Source organism: Gorilla gorilla, chromosome 19 (assembly GCF_029281585.2).
Source record: "Gorilla gorilla gorilla isolate KB3781 chromosome 19, NHGRI_mGorGor1-v2.1_pri, whole genome shotgun sequence".
NCBI lineage: Eukaryota > Metazoa > Chordata > Mammalia > Primates > Hominidae > Gorilla > Gorilla gorilla.
Genome location: NC_073243.2, coordinates 118,616,909 through 118,637,098, shown reverse-complemented (window position 1 = coordinate 118,637,098; position 20,190 = coordinate 118,616,909).

The window sequence follows — 20,190 nt, the reverse complement described above, 5'->3', positions numbered from 1 at the left end:
GCTATCTCTTTACACATGGAAATAACTACACCGCTATCTGTATGAACATGGAAATATCTGCACCGCCATCTGTATGAACATTTAAATATCTACACCGCCATCTGTATTAAGATGGAGATATCTACACCACTATCTGCATAAACATGGAAATATCTACACCGCTATCTGTATAAACATGGAAATATCTACACCGCTATGTGTATAAACATGGAAATATCTACACTGCTATCTGTATAAACATGGAAATATCTACACCGCTACCAGTAAAAACATGGAAATGTCAGCACCGCTATCAGTATGAACATGGAAGTTTCTACACCGCCATCTGTATGAACATGGAAATATCTTTACCGCCATCCGTATGAACATGGAAATATCTGCACCGCCATCTGTATGAACATATAAATATCTACACCGCCATCTGAATTAAGATGGAGATATCAAACCGCTATCTGTATAAACATGGAAATAGCTACACCGCTACCTGTATAAACATGGAAGTATCAGCACCGCTATCGGTATGAACATGGCAATATCTACACGGTTATCTGTATGAACATGGAAATATCTACACCGCTATCTGTATGAACATGGAAATGTCTTCACCGCCATCTGTATGAACATGGATATATTTACACAGCCATCTGGATGAACATGGAAATATCTACACCGCTATCTGTATAAACATTGAAATATCTACACCGCCACCTGTATAAACATGGAAATATCAGCACCGCTATCAGTATGAACATGGAAATATCTACACCGCCGTCTGTATGAACATGGAAATATCGTCACCGCCATCTGTATGAACATGGATATATCTACACAGCCATCTGTATGAACATGGAAATATCTTCACCGCCATCTGTATGAACATGGATACATCTACACAGCCATCTGGATGAACATGGAAATATCTACACCGCTATCTGTATGAACATGGAAATATCTACACAGCCATCTGGAAGAACATGAAAATATCTACACCGCTATCTGTGTAAACATGCATACATCTTCACTGCTATCTGTATAAACATGGAAATATCTACACCGCTATCTGTATAAACATGGAAATATCTACACCGCTACCTGTATAAACATGGAAATATCAGCAACGCTATCTGTATGAACATGTAAATATCTACACCGCTATCTCTATGAACATGGAAATATCTACACTGCTATCTGTATGAACATGGAAATATCTACACCGCTATCTGTATAAACATCGAAATATGTACACCGCTACCTGTATAAACATGGAAGTATCAGCACCGCTATCGGTATAAACATGGCAATATCTACACGGCTATCTGTTTGAACATGGAAATATCTGCTCCACTATCTGTATGAACATGGAAATATCTTCACCGCCATCTGTATGAACATGGATATATCTACACAGCCTTCTGGATGAACATGGAAATATCTACACCGCTATCTGTATGAACATGGAAATATCTACACCGCTATCTGTATGAACATGGAAATATCTACACCGCTATCTGTATGAACATGGAAATATCTACACCGATATCTGTATGAACATGGAAATATCTTCTCCGCCATCTGTAAGAACATAGATATATCTACACAGCCATCTGTATGAACATGGAAATATCTACACCGCTATCTGTATGAACATAGAAATATCTACACCGCTATCTGTGTAAACATGTATACATCTTCACCGCTATCTGAATGAAAATGGAAATATCTACACAGCTATCTGCATATACATGGAAATATCTACAAAGCTATCTCTTTACACATGGAAATAACTTCACTGCTATCTCTATAAACATGGAAATATCTACACCGCCATCTGTATGAACATGGAAATATCTGCACCGACATCTGTATGAACATATCAATATCTAAACCGCCATCTGTATTAAGATGGAGATATCTACACCGCTATCTGTATAAACTTGGAAATAACTGCACTGCTATCTGTATAAACATGGAAATATCTATGCCGCTTTCTGTATAAACAAGGGAATATCTACACTGCTACCTGTATAAACATGGAAATATCAGCCCCGCTATCTGTATGAACATGGAAATATCTACACTGCCATTTCTATGAACATGGAAATATCTTCACCGCCATCTGTAGGAACATGGATATATCTACACAGCCATCTGTATGAACATGGAAATATCTACACCGCTATCTGTATGAACATGGAAATATCTACACCGCTATCTGTATGAACATGGAAATATCTTCACCGCCATCTGTATGAACATGGATATGTCTACACAGCCATCTGTATGAACATTTAAATATCTACACCGCCATCTGTATTAAGATGGAGATATCTACACAACTATCTGCATAAACATGGAAATATCTACACCGCTATCTGTACAAACATGGAAATATCTACACCGCTATGTGTATAAACATGGAAATATCTACACCGCTATCTGTATAAACATGGAAATATCTACACCGCTACCTGTATAAACATGGAAATATCAGCACCTCTATCAGTATGAACATGGAAGTTTCTACACCGCCATCTGTATGAACATGGAAATATCTTCACCGCCATACGTATGAACATGGAAATATCTGCACCACCAACTGTATGAACATATAAATATCTACACCGCCATCTGTATTAAGATGGAGATATCTACACCGCTATCTGTATAAACATGGAAATATCTACACCGCTATCTGTATAAACATGGAAATATCTACACCGCTATCTGTATAAACATGGAAATATCTTCACCGCTACCTGTATAAACATGGAAATATCAGCACCGCTATCTGTATGAACATGGAAATATCTACACCACCGTCTGTATGAACATGGAAATATCATCACCGCCATCTGTATGAACATGGATATATCTACACAGCCATCTGTATGAACATGGAAATACCTTCACCACCATCTGTATGAACATGGATATGTCTACACAGCCGTCTGGATGAACATGGAAATATCTACACCGCTATCTGTGTAAACATGCATACATCTTCACCGCTATCTGTATAAACATGGAAATATCTACACCGCTATCTGTATGAACATGGAAATATTTACACCGCTATCTGTATGAACATGGAAATATCTACACCACTATCTGTGCAAACATGCATACATCTTCACCGCTATCTGTATAAACATGGAAATATCTACACCGCTATCTGTATGAACATGGAAATATCTACACCGCTAACTGTTTGAACATGGAAATATCTACACCGCTATCTGCATGAAAATGGAAATATTTACACAGCTATCTGCATATACACGGAAATATCTGAAAAGCTATTTCTTTACACATGGAAATAACTACACCGCTATCTCTATAAACATGGAAATATCTACACCACCATCTGTGTGAACATGGAAATATCTGCACCGCCATCTGAATGAACATATAAATATCTACACCGCAATCTGTATTAAGATGGGGATATCTACACCGCTATCTGTATAAACATGGAAATATCTACACCGCTATCTGTATAAACATGGAAATATCTACACCGCTTTCTGTATAAACATGGAAATATCTACACCGCTACCTGTATAAACATGGAAATATCAGCACCGCTATCTATATGAACATGGAAATATCTACACCGCTATCTGTATGAACATGGAAATATCTACACCGCTATCTGCATGAAAATGGAAATATCTACACAGCTATCTGCATATACATGGAAATATCTAGAAAGTTATCTCTTTACACATGGAAATAACTACACCGCTATCTCTGTAAACGTGGAAATATATACACCACTATCTGTATAAACATGGAAATATCTACACCGCTATCTCTATGAACATGGAAATATCTACACCACTATCTGTATGAACATGGAAATATCTTCACCTCCATCTGTATGAACATGGATATATCTACACAGCCATCAGGATGAACACGGAAATATCTACACCGCTATCTGTATGAGCATGGAAATATCTACACCGCTATCTGTGTAAACATGTATACATCTTCACCACTATCTGTTTAAACATGGAAATATCTACACCGCTATCTGTATGAACATGGAAATATCTACACGGCTATCTGTTTGAACATGGAAATATCTACACCGCTATCTGCATGAAAATGGAAATATCTACAAAGCTATCTGCATATACATGGAAATATCTATACAGCTATCTCTTTACACATGGAAATAACTACACCGCTATCTCTATAAACATGGAAATATCTACACCGCCATCTGTATGAACATGGAAATATCTGCACCGCCATCTGTATGATCATATAAATATCTACACCGCCATCTGTATTAAGATGGAGATATCTAATCCGCTATCTGTATAAACATGGGAATATCTACACCGATATGTGTATAAACATGGAAATATCTACACCGCTATATGTATGAACATGGAAATATCTTCACCGCCATCTGTATGAACATGGATTTATCTACACACCCATCTGGATGAACATGGAAATATCTACACCGCTATCTGTATGAACATGGAAATATCTACACCGCTATCTGTAAGAACATGGAAATATCTACACCGCTACCTGTATTAACATGGAAATATCAGCACCGCTATCTGTATGAACATGGAAATATCTACACAGCCTTCTGGATGAACATGGAAATATCTACACCGCTATCTGTATGAACATGGAAATGTCTTCACCGCCATCTGTATGAACATGGATATATTTACACAGCCATCTGGATGAACATGGAAATATCTACACCGCTATCTGTATAAACATTGAAATATCTACACCGCCACCTGTATAAACATGGAAATATCAGCACCGCTATCAGTATGAACATGGAAATATCTACACCGCCGTCTGTATGAACATGGAAATATCGTCACCGCCATCTGTATGAACATGGATATATCTACACAGCCATCTGTATGAACATGGAAATATCTTCACCGCCATCTGTATGAACATGGATACATCTACACAGCCATCTGGATGAACATGGAAATATCTACACCGCTATCTGTATGAACATGGAAATATCTACACAGCCATCTGGAAGAACATGAAAATATCTACACCGCTATCTGTGTAAACATGCATACATCTTCACTGCTATCTGTATAAACATGGAAATATCTACACCGCTATCTGTATAAACATGGAAATATCTACACCGCTACCTGTATAAACATGGAAATATCAGCAACGCTATCTGTATGAACATGTAAATATCTACACCGCTATCTCTATGAACATGGAAATATCTACACTGCTATCTGTATGAACATGGAAATATCTACACCGCTATCTGTATAAACATCGAAATATGTACACCGCTACCTGTATAAACATGGAAGTATCAGCACCGCTATCGGTATAAACATGGCAATATCTACACGGCTATCTGTTTGAACATGGAAATATCTGCTCCACTATCTGTATGAACATGGAAATATCTTCACCGCCATCTGTATGAACATGGATATATCTACACAGCCTTCTGGATGAACATGGAAATATCTACACCGCTATCTGTATGAACATGGAAATATCTACACCGCTATCTGTATGAACATGGAAATATCTACACCGCTATCTGTATGAACATGGAAATATCTACACCGATATCTGTATGAACATGGAAATATCTTCTCCGCCATCTGTAAGAACATAGATATATCTACACAGCCATCTGTATGAACATGGAAATATCTACACCGCTATCTGTATGAACATAGAAATATCTACACCGCTATCTGTGTAAACATGTATACATCTTCACCGCTATCTGAATGAAAATGGAAATATCTACACAGCTATCTGCATATACATGGAAATATCTACAAAGCTATCTCTTTACACATGGAAATAACTTCACTGCTATCTCTATAAACATGGAAATATCTACACCGCCATCTGTATGAACATGGAAATATCTGCACCGACATCTGTATGAACATATCAATATCTAAACCGCCATCTGTATTAAGATGGAGATATCTACACCGCTATCTGTATAAACTTGGAAATAACTGCACTGCTATCTGTATAAACATGGAAATATCTATGCCGCTTTCTGTATAAACAAGGGAATATCTACACTGCTACCTGTATAAACATGGAAATATCAGCCCCGCTATCTGTATGAACATGGAAATATCTACACTGCCATTTCTATGAACATGGAAATATCTTCACCGCCATCTGTAGGAACATGGATATATCTACACAGCCATCTGTATGAACATGGAAATATCTACACCGCTATCTGTATGAACATGGAAATATCTACACCGCTATCTGTATGAACATGGAAATATCTTCACCGCCATCTGTATGAACATGGATATGTCTACACAGCCATCTGTATGAACATTTAAATATCTACACCGCCATCTGTATTAAGATGGAGATATCTACACAACTATCTGCATAAACATGGAAATATCTACACCGCTATCTGTACAAACATGGAAATATCTACACCGCTATGTGTATAAACATGGAAATATCTACACCGCTATCTGTATAAACATGGAAATATCTACACCGCTACCTGTATAAACATGGAAATATCAGCACCTCTATCAGTATGAACATGGAAGTTTCTACACCGCCATCTGTATGAACATGGAAATATCTTCACCGCCATACGTATGAACATGGAAATATCTGCACCGCCAACTGTATGAACATATAAATATCTACACCGCCATCTGTATTAAGATGGAGATATCTACACCGCTATCTGTATAAACATGGAAATATCTACACCGATATCTGTATAAACATGGAAATATCTACACCGCTATCTGTATAAACATGGAAATATCTTCACCGCTACATGTATAAACATGGAAATATCAGCACCGCTATCTGTATGAACATGGAAATATCTACACCACCGTCTGTATGAACATGGAAATATCGTCACCGCCATCTGTATGAACATGGATATATCTACACAGCCATCTGTATGAACATGGAAATACCTTCACCACCATCTGTATGAACATGGATATGTCTACACAGCCGTCTGGATGAACATGGAAATATCTACACCGCTATCTGTGTAAACATGCATACATCTTCACCGCTATCTGTATAAACATGGAAATATCTACACCGCTATCTGTATGAACATGGAAATATTTACACCGCTATCTGTATGAACATGGAAATATCTACACCACTATCTGTGCAAACATGCATACATCTTCACCGCTATCTGTATAAACATGGAAATATCTACACCGCTATCTGTATGAACATGGAAATATCTACACCGCTAACTGTTTGAACATGGAAATATCTACACCGCTATCTGCATGAAAATTGAAATATTTACACAGCTATCTGCATATACACGGAAATATCTGAAAAGCTATTTCTTTACACATGGAAATAACTACACCGCTATCTCTATAAACATGGAAATATCTACACCACCATCTGTGTGAACATGGAAATATCTGCACCGCCATCTGAATGAACATATAAATATCTACACCGCAATCTGTATTAAGATGGGGATATCTACACCGCTATCTGTATAAACATGGAAATATCTACACCGCTATCTGTATAAACATGGAAATATCTACACCGCTTTCTGTATAAACATGGAAATATCTACACCGCTACCTGTATAAACATGGAAATATCGGCACCGCTATCTATATGAACATGGAAATATCTACACCGCTATCTGTATGAACATGGAAATATCTACACCGCTATCTGCATGAAAATGGAAATATCTACACAGCTATCTGCATATACATGGAAATATCTACAAAGCTATCTCTTTACACATGGAAATAACTACACCGCTATCTCTGTAAACGTGGAAATATATACACCACTATCTGTATAAACATGGAAATATCTACACCGCTATCTCTATGAACATGGAAATATCTACACCACTATCTGTATGAACATGGAAATATCTTCACCTCCATCTGTATGAACATGGATATATCTACACAGCCATCAGGATGAACACGGAAATATCTACACCGCTATCTGTATGAGCATGGAAATATCTACACCGCTATCTGTGTAAACATGTATACATCTTCACCACTATCTGTTTAAACATGGAAATATCTACACAGCTATCTGTATGAACATGGAAATATCTACACGGCTATCTGTTTGAACATGGAAATATCTACACCGCTATCTGCATGAAAATGGAAATATCTACAAAGCTATCTGCATATACATGGAAATATCTATACAGCTATCTCTTTACACATGGAAATAACTACACCGCTATCTCTATAAACATGGAAATATCTACACCACCATCTGTATGAACATGGAAATATCTGCACCGCCATCTGTATGATCATATAAATATCTACACCGCCATCTGTATTAAGATGGAGATATCTAATCCGCTATCTGTATAAACATGGGAATATCTACACCGATATGTGTATAAACATGGAAATATCTACACCGCTATATGTATGAACATGGAAATATCTTCACCGCCATCTGTATGAACATGGATTTATCTACACACCCATCTGGATGAACATGGAAATATCTACACCGCTATCTGTATGAACGGAAATATGTACACCGCTATCTGTAAGAACATGGAAATATCTACACCGCTACCTGTATTAACATGGAAATATCAGCACCGCTATCTGTATGAACATGGAAATATCTACACAGCCTTCTGGATGAACATGGTAATATCTACACCGCTATCTGTATGAACATGGAAATATCTACACCGCTATCTGTATGAACATGGAAATATCTACACCACTATCTGTATGAACATGGAAATATTTACACCGCTATCTGTATGAACATGGAAATATCTACACCACTATCTGTGCAAACATGCATACATCTTCACCGCTATCTGTATAAACATGGAAATATCTACACCGCTATCTGTATGAACATGGAAATATCTACACCGCTAACTGTTTGAACATGGAAATATCTACACCGCTATCTGCATGAAAATGGAAATATTTACACAGCTATCTGCATATACACGGAAATATCTACAAAGCTACTTCTTTACACATGGAAATAACTACACTGCTATCTCTATAAACATGGAAATATCTACACCACCATCTGTATGAACATGGAAATATCTGCACCGCCATCTGTATGAACATATAAATATCTACAACGCCATCTGTATTAAGATGGAGATATCTACACCGCTATCTGTATAAACATGGAAATATCTATACCGCTATCTGTATAAACATGGAAATATCTACATCGCTATCTGTATAAACATGGAAATATCTACACCGCTACCTGTATAAACATGGAAATATCAGCACCGCTATCTGTATGAACATGGAAATAACTACACCGCTATCTGTATGAACATGGAAATATCTACACCGCTATCTGCATGAAAATGGAAATATCTACACAGCTATCTGCATATACATGGAAATATCTACAAAGCTATCTCTTTACACATGGAAATAACTACACCGCTATCTCTGTAAACATGGAAATATATACACCACTATCTGTATAAACATGGAAATATCTACACCGCTATCTGTATAAACATGGAAATATCTACACCGATATCTGTATGAACATGGAAATATCTACACCGCTATCTGTATAAACATGGAATTATCTACACCGCTACCTGTATAAACATGGAAATATCAGCACCGCTATCTGTATGACCATGGTAATATCTACACCGCTATCTCTATGAACATGGAAATATCTACACCGCTATCTGTATGAACATGGAAATAGCTACACCGCTATCTGTATGAACATGGAAATATCTACACCACTATCTGTATTAACATGGAAATATCTACACCGCTGTCTGTATAAACATGGAAATATCTACACCGCTACCTGTATGAACATGGAAATATCTTCACCGCCATCTGTATGAACATGGATATATCTACACAGCCATCTGGATGAACACGGAAGTATCTACACCGCTATCTGTATGAGCATGGATATATCTACACCGCTATCTGTGTAAACATGTATACATCTTCACCACTATCTGTTTAAACATGGAAATATCTACACAGCTATCTGTATGAACATGGAAATATCTACACCGCTATCTGCATGAAAATGGAAATATCTACAAAGCTATCTGCATATACATGGAAATATCTATACAGCTATCTCTTTACACATGGAAATAACTACACCGCTATCTCTATAAACATGGAAATATCTACACCGCCATCAGTATGAACATGGAAATATCTGCACCGCCATCTGTATGATCATATAAATATCTACACCGCCATCTGTATTAAGATGGAGATATCTACTCCGCTATCTATATAAACATGGAAATACCTACACCAATATCTTTATAAACATGGAAATATCTACACTGCTATCTATTTGAACATGGAAATATCTACACCGCTATCTGCATGAAAATGGAAATATCTACACAGATATCTGCATATACATGGAAATATCTACACAGCTATCTCTTTGCACATGGAAATATCTACACCGCTATCTCTATAAACATGGAAATATCTACACCGCTATCGGTATGAACATGGAAATATCTTCACCGCCATCTGTATGAACATGGATATATCTACACAGCCATCTGGATGAACATGGAAATATCTACACCGCTATCTGTATGCACATGGAAATATCTACACAGCTATCTGTGTAACCATGCATACATCTTCACCGCTATCTGCATGAAAATGGAAATATCTACACAGCTATCTGCATATACATGGAAATATCTACAAAGCTATCTGTTTACACATGGAAATAACTACACTGCTATCTCTATAATCATGGAAATATCTACACCGCCATCTGTATGAACATGGAAATATCTGCACCGCCATCTGTATGAACATATAAATTTCTACACCGCCATCTGTATTAAGATGGAGACATCTACACCGCTATCTGTATAAACTTGGAAAAACCTACACCGCTATCTGTATAAGCATGGAAATATCTACACGGCTACCTGTATAAACATGGAAATATCAGCACCGCTATCTGTATGCACATATAAATATCTACACCGCCATCTGTATTAAGATGGAGATATCTTCACCGCTATCTGTATAAACCTGGAAATATCTACGCCGCTATCAGTATAAACATGGACATATCTACACCGCTATCTGTACAAACATGGAAATATCAACACCGCTACCTGTATAAACATGGAAATATCAGCACCGCTATCAGTATGAACATGGAAGTATCTACACCGCCATCTGTATGAACATGGAAATATATGCACCGCCATCTGTATGAACCTATAAATATCTACACCGCCATCTGTTTTAAGATGGAGTTATCTACACCGCTATCTGTATAAACATGGAAATATCTACACCGCTATGTGTATAAACATGGAAATATCTACACCGCTATCTGTATAAACATGGAAATATCTACACTGCTACCTGTATAAACATGGAAATATCAGCACCGCTATCTGCATGAACATAGAAATATCTACACCGCCATCTGTATGAACATGGAAAAATCTTCACCGCCATCTGTATGAACATGGATATATCTACACAGCCATCTGTATGAACATGGAAATATATTCACCGCCATCTGTATGAACATGGATATGTCTACACAGCCGTCTGGATGAACATGGAAATATCTACACCGCTATCTGTATGAAAATGGAAATATCTACACCGCAATCTGTGTAAACATGCATACATCTTCACCGCTATTTGTATAAACATGGTAATATCCACACCGCTATCTGTATGAACATGGAAATATCTACACCGCTATCTGTTTGAACATGGAAATATCTACACCGCTATTTGCATGAAAATGGAAATATCTACAAAGCTATCTGCATTTACATGGAAATATCAACACAGCTATCTCTTTGCACATGGAAATAACTGCACCGCTATCTCTATAAACATGGAAATATCTACACCACCATCTGTATGAACATGGAAATATCTGCACCGCCATCTGTATGAACATATAAATATCTACACCGCCATCTGTATTAAGAAGGAGATATCTACACCGCTATCTGTATAAACATGGAAATATCTACACAGCTATCAGTATGAACATGGAAATATCTACACCGCTACCTATATAAACACGGAAATATGTACACCGCTACCTGTATAAACATGGAAGTATCAGCACCGCTATAGGAATGAACATGGCAATATCTACACGGCTATCTGTATGAACATGGAAATATCTACAGCGCTATCTGTATGAACATGGAAATATCTACACCACTATCTGTATGAACATGGAAATAGCTACACAGCCATCTGGATGAACAAGGAAATATCTACACCGCTATCTGAAAGAACATGGATATATCTACACAGCCATCTGGATGAACATGGAAATATCTACACCGCTATCTGTATGAACATGGAAATACATACACCGCTATCTGTATGAACATGGAAATATCTACACCGCTATCTGTATGAACATGGAAATATCTACACCGCTATCTGTATGAACATGGAAATACCTTCACCGCCGTCTGTATGAACATGGATATATCTACACAGCCATCTGTAAGAACATGGAAATATCTGCACCGCTATCTGTATGAACAAGGAAATATCTACACCGCTATCTGTAAGAACATGGATATATCTACACAGCCATCTGGATGAACATGGAAATATCTACACCGCTATCTGTGTAAACATGCATAAATCTTCACAGCTATCTGTATAAACATGGAAATATCTACACTGCTATCTTTATGAACATGGAAATATCTACACCGCTAACTGTTTGAACAGGGAAATATATACACCGCTATCTGCATGAAAATGGAAATGTCTGCACAGCTATCTGCATATACATGGAAATATCTACACAGCTATCTCTTTACACATGGAAATAACTACACCGCTATCTGTATGAACATGGAAATATCTACTCCGCCATCTGTATGAACATGGAAATATATGCACCGCAATCTGAATGAACATATAAATATCTACACCGCCATCTGTATTAATATGGAGATATCTACACCGCTATCTGTATGAACATGGAAATATCTACACAGCCATCAGGATGAACATGGAAATATCTACACCGCTATCTGTATGAACATGGAAATACATACACCGCTATCTGTATGAACATGGAAATATCTACACCACTATATGTATGAACATGGAAATATCTACACCGCTATCTGTATGAACATGGAAATATCTACACCGCTAACTGTTTGAACAGGGAAATATATACACCGCTATCTGCATGAAAATGGAAATATCTACACCGCTATCTGTATGAAAATGGAAATACATACACTGCTATCTGTATGAACATGGAAATATCTACACCGCTATGTGTATAAACATGGAAATATCTACACCACTATCTGTATAAACATTGAAATATCTACACCGCTACATGTATAAACATGGAAATATCAGCCCCGCTATCTGTATGAACATGGAAATATCTACACCGCCATTTGTATGAACATGGAAATATCTTCACCGCCACACGTATGAACATGGAAATATCTGCACCGCCATCTGTATGAACATATAAATATCTACACCGCCATCTGTATGAAGATGGAGATATCTACACCGCTATCTGTATAAACATGGAAATATCTACACCGCTATCTGTATGAACATGGAAATATCTACACCGCTATCTGCATGAAAATGGAAATATCTACACAACTATCTGCATATAAATGGAAATATCTACACAGCTATCTCTTTGCACGTGGAAATAACTACACAGCTATCTCTATAAACATGGAAATATCTACACCGCCATCTGTATGAACATGGAAATATCTACACCGCCATCTGTATTAAGAAGGAGATATCTACACCGCTATCTCTATAAACATGGAAATATCTACACCGCTATCTGTATGAACATGGAAATATCTACACCGCTATATGTATAAACACGGAAATATGTACACCGCTACCTGTATAAACATGGAAGTATCAGCACCGCTATCGGTATGAACATGGCAATATCTACACGGCTATCTGTATGAACATGGAAATATCTACACCGCTATCTGTATAAACATGGAAATATCTACACCGCTATCTTTATGAACATGGAAATATCTACACCGCTAACTGTTGGAACAGGGAAATATATACACCGCTATCTGCATGAAAACGGAAATATCTACACAGCTATCTGCTTATACATGGAAATATCTACACAGCTGTCTCTTTACACATGGAAATAACTACACCGCTATCTGTATGAACATGGAAATATCTACACCGCCATCTGTATGAACATGGAAATATCTGCACCGCCAACTGTATGAACATTTAAATATCTACACCGCCATCTGCATTAAAATGGAGATATCTACACCACTATCTGAATAAACATGGAAATATCTACACCGCTATCTGTATAAACATGGACATATCTACACCGCTATATGTATAAACATGGAAATATCTACACTGCTATCTGTATAAACATGGAAATATCTACACCGCTACCTGTGTAAACATGGAAATGTCAGCACCGTTATCAGTATGAACATGGAAGTTTCTACACCGCCATCTGTATGAACATGGAAATATCTTCACCGCCATCCGTATGAACATGGAAATATCTGCTCCGCCATCTGTATGAACATATAAATATCTACACCGCCATCTGTATTAAGATGGAGATATCTACACCGCTATCTGTATAAACATGGAAATATCTACACCAATATCTGTATAAACATGGAAATATCTACACTGCTATCTATTTGAACATGGAAATATCTACACCGCTATCTGCATGAAAATGGAAATATCTACACAGATATCTGCATATACATGGAAATATCTACACAGCTATCTCTTTGCACATGGAAATATCTACACCGCTATCTCTATAAACATGGAAATATCTACACCGCTATCTGTATGAACATGGAAATATCTTCACCGCCATCTGTATGAACATGGATATATCTACACAGCCATCTGGATGAACATGGAAATATCTACACCGCTATCTGTGTAAACATGCATACATCTTCACCGCTATCTGCATGAAAATGGAAATATCTACACAGCTATCTGCATATACATGGAAATATCTACAAAGCTATCTCTTTACACATGGAAATAACTACACTGCTATCTCTATTCATGGAAATATCTACACCGCCATCTGTATGAACATGGAAATATCTGCACGGCCATCTGTATGAACATATAAATTTCTACACCGCCATCTGTATTAAGATGGAGACATCTACACCGCTATCTGTATAAACTTGGAAAAACCTACACCGCTATCTGTATAAGCATGGAAATATCTACACGGCTACCTGTATAAACATGGAAATATCAGCACCGCTATCTGTATGCACATATAAATATTTACACCGCCATCTGTATTAAGATGGAGATATCTTCACCGCTATCTGTATAAACCTGGAAATATCTACGCCGCTATCTGTATAAACATGGACATATCTACACCGCTATCTGTACAAACATGGAAATATCAACACCGCTACCTGTATAAACATGGAAATATCAGCACCGCTATCAGTATGAACATGGAAGTATCTACACCGCCATCTGTATGAACATGGAAATATCTGCACCGCCATCTGTATGAACATATAAATATCTACACCGCCATCTGTTTTAAGATGGAGATATCTACACCGCTATCTGTATAAACATGGAAATATCTACACCGCTATGTGTATAAACATGGAAATATCTACACCGCTATCTGTATAAACATGGAAATATCTACACTGCTACCTGTATAAACATGGAAATATCAGCACCGCCATCTGCATGAACATAGAAATATCTACACCGCCATCTGTATCAACATGGAAAAATCTTCACCGCCATCTGTATGAACATGGATATATCTACACAGCCATCTGTATGAACATGGAAATATCTTCACCGCCATCTGTATGAACATGGATAGGTCTACTCAGCCGTCTGGATGAACATGGAAATATCTACACCGCTATCTGCATGAACATGAAAATATCTTCACCGCTATCTGTGTAAACATGCATACATCTTCACCGCTATCTGTAAAAACATGGAAATATCCACACCGCTATCTGTATGAACATGGAAATATCAACACCGCTATCAGTTTGAAAATGGAAATATCTACAAAGCTATCTGCATATACATGGAAATATTTACACAGCTATCTCTTTGCACATGGAAATAACTACACCGCTATCTCTGTAAACATGGAAATATCTGCACCGCTATCTGTATAAACATGGAAATATCTCCACCGCTATCTGTATGAACATGGAAATATCTACACCGCTATCTGTATGAACATGGAAATATCTTCACAGCCATCTGTAAGAACATGGATATATCTACACAGCCATCTGGATGAACATGGAAATATCTACACCGCTATCTGTATGAACATGGAAATATCTACACCGCTATCTGTATGAACATGTAAATATCTTCAACGCCATCTGTATGAAAATGGATATGTCTACACAGCCGTCTGGATGAACATGGAGATATCTACACCGCTATCTGTATGAACCTGGAAATATCTACACCGCAATCTGTGTAAACATGCATACATCTTCACCGCTATCTGTATAAACATGGAAATATCCACAACGCTATCGGTATGAACATGGAAATATCTACACCGCTATCTGTTTGAACATGGAAATATCTACACAGCTATTTGCATGAAAATGGAAATATCTACACAGCTATCTGCATTTACATGGAAATATCAACACAGCTATCTCTTTGCACATGGAAATAACTAAACCGCTATCTCCATAAACATGGAAATATCTACACCACCATCTGTATGAACAAGGAAATATCTGCACCGCCATATGTATGAACATATAAATATCTACACCGCCATCTGTATTAAGAAGGAGATATCTACACCGCTATCTGTATCAACATGGAAATATCTACACCGCTATCTGTATGAACTTGGAAATATCTACACCGCTACCTATATAAACATGGAAGTATCAGCACCGCTATCAGAATGAACATGGCAATATCTACACGGCTATCTGTATGAACATGGAAATATCTACACCGCTATCTGTATGAACATGGAAATATCTACACCACTATCTGTATGAACATGGAAATAGCTACACATCCATCTGGATGAACATGGAAATATCTGCACCGCTATCTGTATGAACATGGAAATATCTACACCGCTATCTGTATGAACATGGACATATCTACACAGCCATCTGGAAGAACATGGAAATATCTACACCGCTATCTGTGTAAACATGCATAAATCTTTACCGCTATCTGTATAAACATGGAAATATCTACACTGTTATCTTTATGGACATGGAAATATCTACACCGCTAACTGTTTGAACAGGGAAATATATACACCGCTATCTGCATGAAAATGGAAATGTCTACACAGCTCTCTGCATATACATGGAAATATCTACACAGCTATCTCTTTACACATGGAAATAACTACACCGCTATCTGTATGAACATGGAAATATCTACACGGCCATCTGTATGAACATGGAAATATCTGCAACGCCATCTGAATGAACATATAAATATCTACACCGCCATCTGTATTAAGATGGAGATATCTACAACGCTATCTGTATAAACATGGAAATATCTACACCGCTATGTGTATAAACATGGAAATATCTACACCGCTATCTGTATAAACATGGAAATATCTACACCGCTACCTGTATAAACATGGAAATAACAGCACCGCTATCAGTATGAACATGGAAGTATCTACACCGCCATCTGTATGAACATGGAAATATCTTCACCGCCATCTGTATGAACATGGAAATATCTGCACCGCCATCTGTATGAACATATAAATATCTACACCGCCATCTGTATTAAGATGGAGATATCTACACCGCTATCTGTATAAACATCGAAATATCTACACCGCTATGTGTATAAACATGGAAATATCTACACCGCTATCTGTATAAACATGGAAATATCTACACTGCTACCTGTATAAACATGGAAATATCAGCCCCGCTATCTGTATGAACATGGAAATATCTACACCGCCATCTGTATGAACATGGAAAAATCTTCACCGCCATCTGTATGAACATGGATATATCTACACAGCCATCTGTATGAACATGGAAATATCTTCACCGCCATCTGTATGAACATGGATATGTCTACTCAGCCGTCTGGATGAACATGGAAATATCTACACCGCTATCTGTATGAACATGAAAATATCTACACCGCTATCAGTGTAAACATGCATACATCTTCACCGCAATCTGTAAAAACATGGAAATATCCACACCGCTATCTGTATGAACATGGAAATATCTACACCGCTATCTGTTTGAAAATGGAAATATCTACACCGCTATCTGCATGAAAATGGAAATATCTACAAAGCTATCTGCATATACATGGAAATATTTACACAGCTATCTCTTTGCACATGGAAATAACTACACCGCTATCTCTATAAACATGGAAATATCTACACCACCATCTGTATGAACATGGAAATATCTGCACTGCCATCTGTATGAATATATAAATATCTACACCGCCATCTGTATTAAGAAGTAGATATCTACACCGCTATCTGTATAAACATGGAAATATCTACACCGCTATCTGTATGAACATGGAAATATATACACCGCTACCTGTATGAACACGGAAATATGTACACCGCTACCTGTATAAACTTGGAAGTATCAGCAGCGCTATCGGTATGAAAATGGAAATATCTACACAACTATCTGCATATAAATGGAAATATCTACACAGCTATCTCCTTGCACATGGAAATAACTACACCGCTATCTCTATAAACATGGAAATATCTACACCGCCATCTGTATGAACATGGAAATATCTACACCACCATCTGTATTAAGAAGGAGATATCTACACCACTATCTGTATAAACATGGAAATATCTACACCGCAATCTGTATGAACATGGAAATATCTACACCGCTATCTGTATAAACACGGAAATATGTACACCGCTACCTGTATAAACATGGAAGTATCAGCATCGCTATCGGTATGAACATGGCAATATCTACACGGCTATCTGTATGAGCATGGAAATATCTACACCGCTATCTGTATAAACATGGAAATATCTACACCGCTATCTTTATGAACATGGAAATATCTACACTGCTAACTGTTTGAACAGGGAAATATATACACCGCTATCTGCATGAAAATGGAAATATATACACAGATATCTGCTTATACATGGAAATATCTATACAGCTATCTCTTTACACATGGAAATAACTACACCGCTATCTCTATAAACATGGAAATATCTACACCGCCATCTGTATGAACATGGAAATATCTGCACCGCCATCTGTATGATCATATAAATATCTACACCGCCATCTGTATTAAGATGGAGATATCTACTCCGCTATCTGTATAAACATGGAAATATCTACACCAATATCTGTATAAACATGGAAATATCTACACTGCTATCTATTTGAACATGGAAATATCTACACCGCTATCTGCATGAAAATGGAAATATCTACACAGATATCTGCATATACATGGAAATATCTACACATCTATCTCTTTGCACATGGAAATATCTACACCGCTATCTCTATAAACATGGAAATATCTACACCGCTATCTGTATGAACATGGAAATATCTTCACCGCCATCTGTATGAACATGGATATATCTACACAGCCATCTGGATGAACATGGAAATATCTACACCGCTATCTGTGTAAACATGCATACATCTTCACCGCTATCTGCATGAAAATGGAAATATCTACACAGCTATCTGCATATACATGGAAATATCTACAAAGCTATCTCTTTACACATGGAAATAACTACACTGCTATCTCTATTCATGGAAATATCTACACCGCCATCTGTATGAACATGGAAATATCTGCACGGCCATCTGTATGAACATATAAATTTCTACACCGCCATCTGTATTAAGATGGAGACATCTACACCGCTATCTGTATAAACTTGGAAAAACCTACACCGCTATCTGTATAAGCATGGAAATATCTACACGGCTACCTGTATAAACATGGAAATATCAGCACCGCTATCTGTATGCACATATAAATATTTACACCGCCATCTGTATTAAGATGGAGATATCTTCACCGCTAT